Genomic DNA, 7,441 nt, shown 5'->3' on the forward strand with positions numbered 1-7,441 from the left:
GAGAACAATCCAGGTATGTCTTGGAAGAGGATGCAGCTGGAGTGCTCTTTGGAGGTAAGAATGAGGAGGTGTTACCTCACATACTTTGGGCATGTTGCTAGGAGGATCTATTCCTTGGAGAAGAATATGATGATGGGAAGGGTGGAGGGTTGGCGAAGGAGAAGAAGACCTTCAGCCAGATGGACTGACATGATGACTGCTGCAATGGGCTCTGGTGTGTCAGGAAGTGTAAGGATGGTTCAGGATGGAACAAGGTTCAGATCTTTGGTTCACAGGGTCATTATGAGTCATACTTGACTTGATGACACCTGACAACAGCAACAATCTATCTCTAGTTAGTTTTTGTACCAGATGTGAGATATGGAACTTGTTTTGGTTTCTTGCAAGTTGTTGTTGCTAAATGTATTTGAGTTGAGTAAAATTCATTGTGACCCTATGAACAACAGATTTGAAACTTGGCATCCTGTGCCATCACTGTCACCTCTGACACACTTGAGCCCATTATTGCAGTCATTGTTTGAAGAAATCTCCTTGAGGATCTTTCTCTCTGTCACTGAGACAGTACTTCTCCAAGCATGATGTCCCTCTCTAAGCAATAACCTCTCCTAGCAACATGCCCAAATTATGTGAAACAAAGCTTTGCTATCTTTACCTCCATGGCACACTCTGGTTGCACTTTCTCTAAGACATATCTGTTTAATCTCTTGGCAATCGGTGGGATATTCTGTACTCCTTTCCAACACCACAGCCAAAATTATCAATTATTTTTTTGTTGTTTTTATTTGTTTTTCAGCTCTCAAATCCACAGCAACTGATGGGAAAGACCATTGCCTAAATCAGGCACGTTTTAGTCTTTAAATTGACATCATTGTTTCTCAGTAATTTGGAGAGGTCCCTGACTTCAGTCTTGCCAACACAATATATCTCCTGAACTCCTGACTGCGGTTACCAAGGGATCCAAGCGGATTCAAGTAAGATGAAATCTTTGACAATTTCAATCCTTTCTCCATCTGTCATGATATTGCTTACCAATCCAGCCCAGTGGTGAGAACTTCTGTCTTCTTGATGTTGAGATGCAATCCATATCCACTCTTGACAGCACCATTTATTAAAGCAGATATCTTTCCTTCTTTTAATGGTTTTATGCAGATGACTCAACCTTGTTTGCTAAAACTGAACCGGACCTGAAGTGCTTGCTAGCACTGGGCCTATTGCTAGATGGTGAAAAGACTGAGATTGTTAACTTCAGCTTTGTCGTTCCACAATCAACACTCTTGGCATTAGCAGTCAGGAGATCAAAAGACAAATTTCACTGGGAAAATCTGCTATCAGGGACCTCTCCAGAGTATTGAGATGCAACAATGTCAGTCTAGAGACCAAGGTGCATCTGTTTCAGGCCTTGGTCTTCACAATTACTTGCTATGCATCAGAGGGCTGGACAATGACAAAGGATGGCAGAAGAAGAATGAATGTCTTTGAGTTACAGTGCTGGAGAAGAGTCTTGAACATATCATGACCCACCAAAGAAGCAAATAGATCCTCTTAGAGAGGGTGAAACCAAATTTCTCCTTGGAGGCTAGGATTTTGAAACTCCATCTCACATACTTTGGGCATATGGCCAGAAGAGACCAGGCCCTGGAGGACGTAATGCTTGGAAGGGTGAAGGGACAGCACAGGAGAGGATACAGCATCTGGGGTGATGGAGGTAGGTGTGTAGGAGTCAGCAAAACTTGTTCAGGATAGGTTAGGCTTCAGAGCTATTGTATATAGGGTTGTTATGAGTTGCAAGCAACTCCATGCATGGAACATGACAACAATAACAATACCTCCTACTTTGTTTTCCTTCTTCAGTATCACTTTGCTTATCTTAATTTTCTTTCCTTTCCATTTGAAATTGTTAATTATATTTTCCATTTTTATTGAAAAAAAATGATGACATTATCTGGATAGGGATTGTACTGTATTATAAATTGTTTTTAGTGGTATTGACTTTTTTTTTATAATTTTAAGTCTTCCAATCCAGGAGCATTGTGGGGATTTTGGGGGGAGGAGAGGTGTTATTGTTTGTTTTAGTTTTGTTTTTTTGTTTGTTTGGGGTTTTTTTTAGTTTATGTAGGTATCTGAGTTTCTTAGAGTAGTATTTTGTAGTTTTCTTTGTATAGATCTTTGTATCTCTGGTTAAGTTTTTAACTTAAATATTTCTTTTTAGAGTGACTTTTGTACATGATGTTGTTTTCTTTAATTCATTGTTATAGTTCGTTTTGCTACTATAGAGGGATGCTACTCTTTTACCCTGATCAACCTATTGCTGAATTTGATAGGCTTATTATAATTTTCTTGCTGAGACTTTGAGATTTGCTATATGTATAATCATGTTGAAATCTCAAAAATCTCAGCAAGAGAATTACTGGATTTCTTATGTGTCTTCTGGTGGCCTAGTGGCACGAACCTGTGCTGCAGTTTGAGGCCACCAGCTGCTCTATGGGAAAAGGATGGGCAATTTTTTCTCGTGTGATTAACTGTCTCTGAAAACCCACTGGAGGGTCAGTTTTTACTTTATGATACCCAATAACAACAGGATCATGTCATCTGTAAATATAGTTATATCTTCTCTTTGCCAATTTTTGCATTGTTTCTAATTTTTCATTTTTATTATCTATTTGGTTTTGCATTATTTTTTTATATTCTATTTTCTGTATAAATTTAAATCCATAGAAGTCACTTAACTATTTGTTGTTTGATTGGGGGTTTTTTGCCTTCCTCATCAGGGAATTCCAATAGCCTTTCTTCATCAGAAAGATTTTCTATATTTTGGCCCTTTTTTGCTTGTATCTTATCTTGGTTTTTTCTTGGCTTAAATTTGTCTGTTGCTTCTGAGACATTGTTGTGGTCATTTTATTTGTGTTGTTTTGTTTTAATATATAACTGAGCTGTGTGTCTTGTGTCACTTGCTAGTTTGGTAATTCTTAATGTTTTACCTCCTGTCTTCCGGTGAGTGTGATAGCGGATGGTAGTGTATGTACAGTTCTCTATGTGACAGTGTTGCTTGGACTCTTTCATTAATTGTGTTGAGGAGGCCCCAGTCAGTCTTTAGTCTTGCTCAAAGGGTGAACGTGCAGGAAGTAGATATGTGGCTGGATACTGTTACCTTCAGTTGTCAAATGAGACAAAACAATAGGGGAGGGAAATTTACAAATTAAATTAAGAGTAAATATTCTAAAACACAAACAAGATTAGTAACTAAAAGAAACAGAAAATCAAAAACTGAGTAGGGTCTAGATGAAGGAGGTTCAGGAGTGAAAGATAAAAGAAAAGAGAAAGAATGAAGAGAACAACAAAAGAGAAAAAGAGTTAGGTGAACTGGAGAAATCCACATCAAGTTTGCAGGCCGAGATGGATCTGGGAGTGCCTGGTGGCTGGGGACAGATTTTCCAAGCAGGGCGGCCCAACCGTGCCTAGAGCAGCTGCACCTTCTATGGTCACTGACGAGGACCTCAGTCAATGTCATCTCTCAATTCTAAAGAGATCCATTACATCATCAGAGAGCTTTCCAAGGAATCTCAACAGCCCATTGATGTCCTCCAAGAAGAAGCTTATAGAATCTTAGATGAAATGAGTCATAAACTACACCTGGGAGTTATCTGTTTTTTTGCCTTCACCCTGAGCAAAATATTCAAACAAATTTTCCGGAAGGTAAATGAAGAAGGTATTCAGAAACTCCAGTATCCCATTCAGGAGCACCCAGTGGTTCTGCTGTCGAGTCACTCCAGGTTCATTGACTTTCTGTTGTTGTCTTTAATTTATACAGCTACGATGTGCCTGTGCCAGTCATAGCAGCAGGAATGGACTCCATAGGAATGAAGATGGCTGTTGAGCCTTCTTCATGCAGCATACCTTTGGTGGCAATAATCTCTACTGGGTTGTCTTCTCAGAATATGTGAAGACCCTGTTACAGACTGGCTATGCTCCTGTTGAATTTTTCCTCCAAGTGACTACAAGGTGCTTTGCGAAGACGCTACTCCTAAGTTTGGTCTTCTGAGTATTGTAATGGATCCATTTTTCAAAAGAGAAGTTGTTGATACTTACCTTGTTCTGATCAGTGTCAGTTTTGACAAGATATTAGAGAGGGTGGAGCCAGGCTGCTCCTTGGAGGCAAGGATTCTGAAGCTTCGTCTGACATACTTTGGGCATGTTGCAAGGAGAGCTCAGTCTTTGGAGAGGGACGTCATGTTTGGGAGGGTGGAGGGACAGCTCAGGAAAAGAAGACCCTCTATGAGGTGAATTGATTCAATGACTGAGGTAAGGGGTTGGTATGTCAGAGACAGTGAGGTTGGCATAAGCTAGAACAGGGTTTAGATCTATTGCATATAGAGTTGATATGAGTTGCTGGTGACTCGACGGCGTGTAACAACAATAACAACAACATTGAAAGAAACTCTTTATGCAGATGAGCTACTTGAACTCCCTAAGCCTACAGTTGGTTTGTTGAAAGCCAGGAAGATTCTTTGAAAAATTTGGAAACACCCACCTGTACATTGGAGACTCTATCTCACTTAGATCTCTGGCAGCTGGGAAGATGGACCGGAGCCCATATAATTGGGTTCCAAGGTACATTCCTCAGAGATAATCAGAGGGCATGCATACTTTTGTCACAGAAGTTGCCTATAAAATACAGCTTCTGTAGATTGAAAACATGATTCTGAGCCCCATAGACCCTCATAGTTACTGTTCTGCAGCACATCCTGGTGACCATGAGCTTTGACACTCTGGAGACCAAGACTTTGAGGCTGAAGGGGTTGGCACAGACCTTTGGAGGTTTCCTCACCTGGCCTGATAACAAGCCTGCTGACGAAATTGTCCAGTCCAGCATTCTTCTGCGTGCCAGCATCACCTCTATCATGGAGGACGAGGTGGTTCTGAAGACGCTCTCCACACAGTGAGAGGTAGTCTAAGGCCTGATGCTCCAGCACATCATGCTCCTCCGATGCTAGACTTATAGGAATCAGCTGTTCATCGCTTTTCTACGTCCATCCTTAGTAGCTGGAGCCCTGCAGACGGCACGCGGGTACAAAAAAGAGGATGCCTACAGTCGCTTTTGATTCCTCCGTGATGTTTTTTTCTTCCCAGGAAATGCACTAAAGTACTTTGAAGAAGGCTGTTAATCTGCTTTTGTAAGTGTGAGGCCATACAGGTGACTGCCAATGACATCCTGGTGATATGATTAGGTGTTATTTGTGTGACAATTCTAGAATAAGAGGTGCATAGCAAAGTGGACTGGGGTGGGGGAAGGGGGGAACTTGTGTAACAATGAAAGAAACTTTTTGAAGAGAAAACCAAACTGAGGGGCAGGGTAAGGAGGAAAATGTGAAACAATGAACGAACAGAAATCCAAGTTTTCTGTAAAACTTTTGTTAAAATATCAATTTAAAAAAATAAAAACACAGGCCTGAGAGAGAAGAGGCAGGACGTCCTGGTGGTACAGTGGTCAAGCGCTGAGCTGTTGACTGAAAGGCTAATGGTTTGAACCCACCAATTGCTCACTGGAAGAAACACATGGCTATCCATTTCCACAGAGATCATAACTTCAGCCATGCTGTAGGGCAGTTTGACTCTGTTCTATCTGATCACTGTGATCAGAATGTACTAAATGGCACACAACAACAGCTATTTACGAGAGAAAAACTCCCAAAAGATGAAAATTAGGAACTTCCCTAAAATAGGTGTCCTCATTGGGATGACCTTAAAACAAATAAACAGAACAGAAATGCTGTTAAGATCTCAGCATGGGGGGAGGAGCAGGGTGGGAGCAAAGGGGTGAGTATGGGTAGGGTGGTGGGGGTGTTAAGGCATAGGGTCACACAAATTTTTTTAATTTATTTTTGTGTGTGTGTGTGTGCGTGTACCGTCAAATCAGATCTGACTGGTACAGGAGGAGATTGCCCCTCCTTCCCCAGCAGAGCATCTGGTGGATTCGAACCGTGCACCTCTGGGATTGTAGTTGCAGCAGGGTCACACAAATTGATAGGTGAAGGGAGAGGTGGTTAAAGAAAATAGGAAAGATCTGATGTGAAAAACAATGTATATGAACTTTGTAAGCAAGTCAGTATAAAATAAAAATTTTATTTAAGTAATAATAAAAAGAAATGTTGTAGTAGAATTTCTGTAAGGACTCTTCAGGCCTTTTGTGGAATGTTATAATTTGCACATACCTCTTGCTAGATGAAACAGCATCCTTTTCTGATAAGCATTATGTGGCTGGAGTTAGAAAATTTGCAAATCAGCTTCTCAACCAAGGTGCCTCTCAGTGTTATGATGTGTTATCTTCTGACGTGCTGAAGAATGCCTTAGCAGCTCTTGTAAGGCAAGATGTGGTACAGAAAAAGAAGGTAAAATATATATATATAATGAATATATATTTAATGTGAATCGATCTACTATAACTAAATGGGTAGAAATGCTTGGTGGTAAGATACCAGTAGGAAAACCAATAACTGCAAAATTTTAATACTCCTCAAACCATTTAAAAAATGTGGTTTTATGGTTAACATCACCAAAGGACTCTCTTACAGCTACCAGGGAAGAGCAAAGAAAACTGTCCACCTGTCCCTGGTTCATTAGACTTTGAGAAAAGTGGGCTCAGTAGACAGAGAGTGAGAATCCATTTAAGTAACCAGTGCATCTCCCTGTTAACAATCATTTATATTCAACTCCCCAAATCCTGTGTGTTTTAAAATAAAACAATCTTTCGGAAATAAAATAAAATGAGAGAGCAAACCAAAAAGGAAAAAGAAAAAAAATCTACAAGAAGTAGACAGTATTGGGGAACAAAAAGAAGAGGAAAAAGAAAAGGATTAAAAGTAAATAAAGACCAAAGTAGAAAATCAACAAGCAAATAAGAATCCAAGAAGAAATGGAGAATAAAATATTGGGGGAAAAACAGAGGGGACACTTGAGTGGAAAGTGAGCCATTGTCATTGTTGTGTGAGGTGGAGACTAGATGTCTGAGCTGGGACAGCGTGTCTGCCAGTCCACCAGAAGGTAGAAGTTGGGGTGCCAAGTCACGTCAGAGTTTCTGCTCATCGAGAGGTGGCTACGATCCCAAGATGTTATCTAGACCACAGGTAGTACTTAACCTGTGACAGTTTCCAATGGCCTCTAGGGAGACCTTAGATTTCTATCTGGCTAGGGATCATTCCTGATCAGTCAAGGGGGTTGATGCTGGTAACAATCAGAGATAGCTGATGTGATATCATGTGATGTGATGTGATGTGATGTGATGTGATGTGATGTGATGTGATGTGATGTGATAGTCACCGCTGACCTGAAATCCTTAAGGAAGATGCTCGCAAATTGATAGGTGAAGGGAGAGGTGGTTAAAGAAAATAGGAAAGATCTGATGTGAAAAACAATGTATATGAACTTTGTAAGCAAGTCAGTATAA

At 40.5% G+C, this 7,441-nt stretch overlaps 1 pseudogene; it reads left to right on the top strand.

The window, feature by feature from the left end:
• The first annotated feature begins 3,501 nt into the window (after positions 1-3,501).
• LOC102846176 lies at positions 3,502-6,505 on the top strand (annotated as a pseudogene).
• Positions 6,506-7,441: the final 936 nt, after the last annotated feature.

This window comes from Elephantulus edwardii, unplaced genomic scaffold (genome assembly GCF_000299155.1).
Source record: "Elephantulus edwardii isolate Elephantulus edwardi_28Jun2011 unplaced genomic scaffold, EleEdw1.0 scaffold00012, whole genome shotgun sequence".
Lineage (NCBI taxonomy): Eukaryota > Metazoa > Chordata > Mammalia > Macroscelidea > Macroscelididae > Elephantulus > Elephantulus edwardii.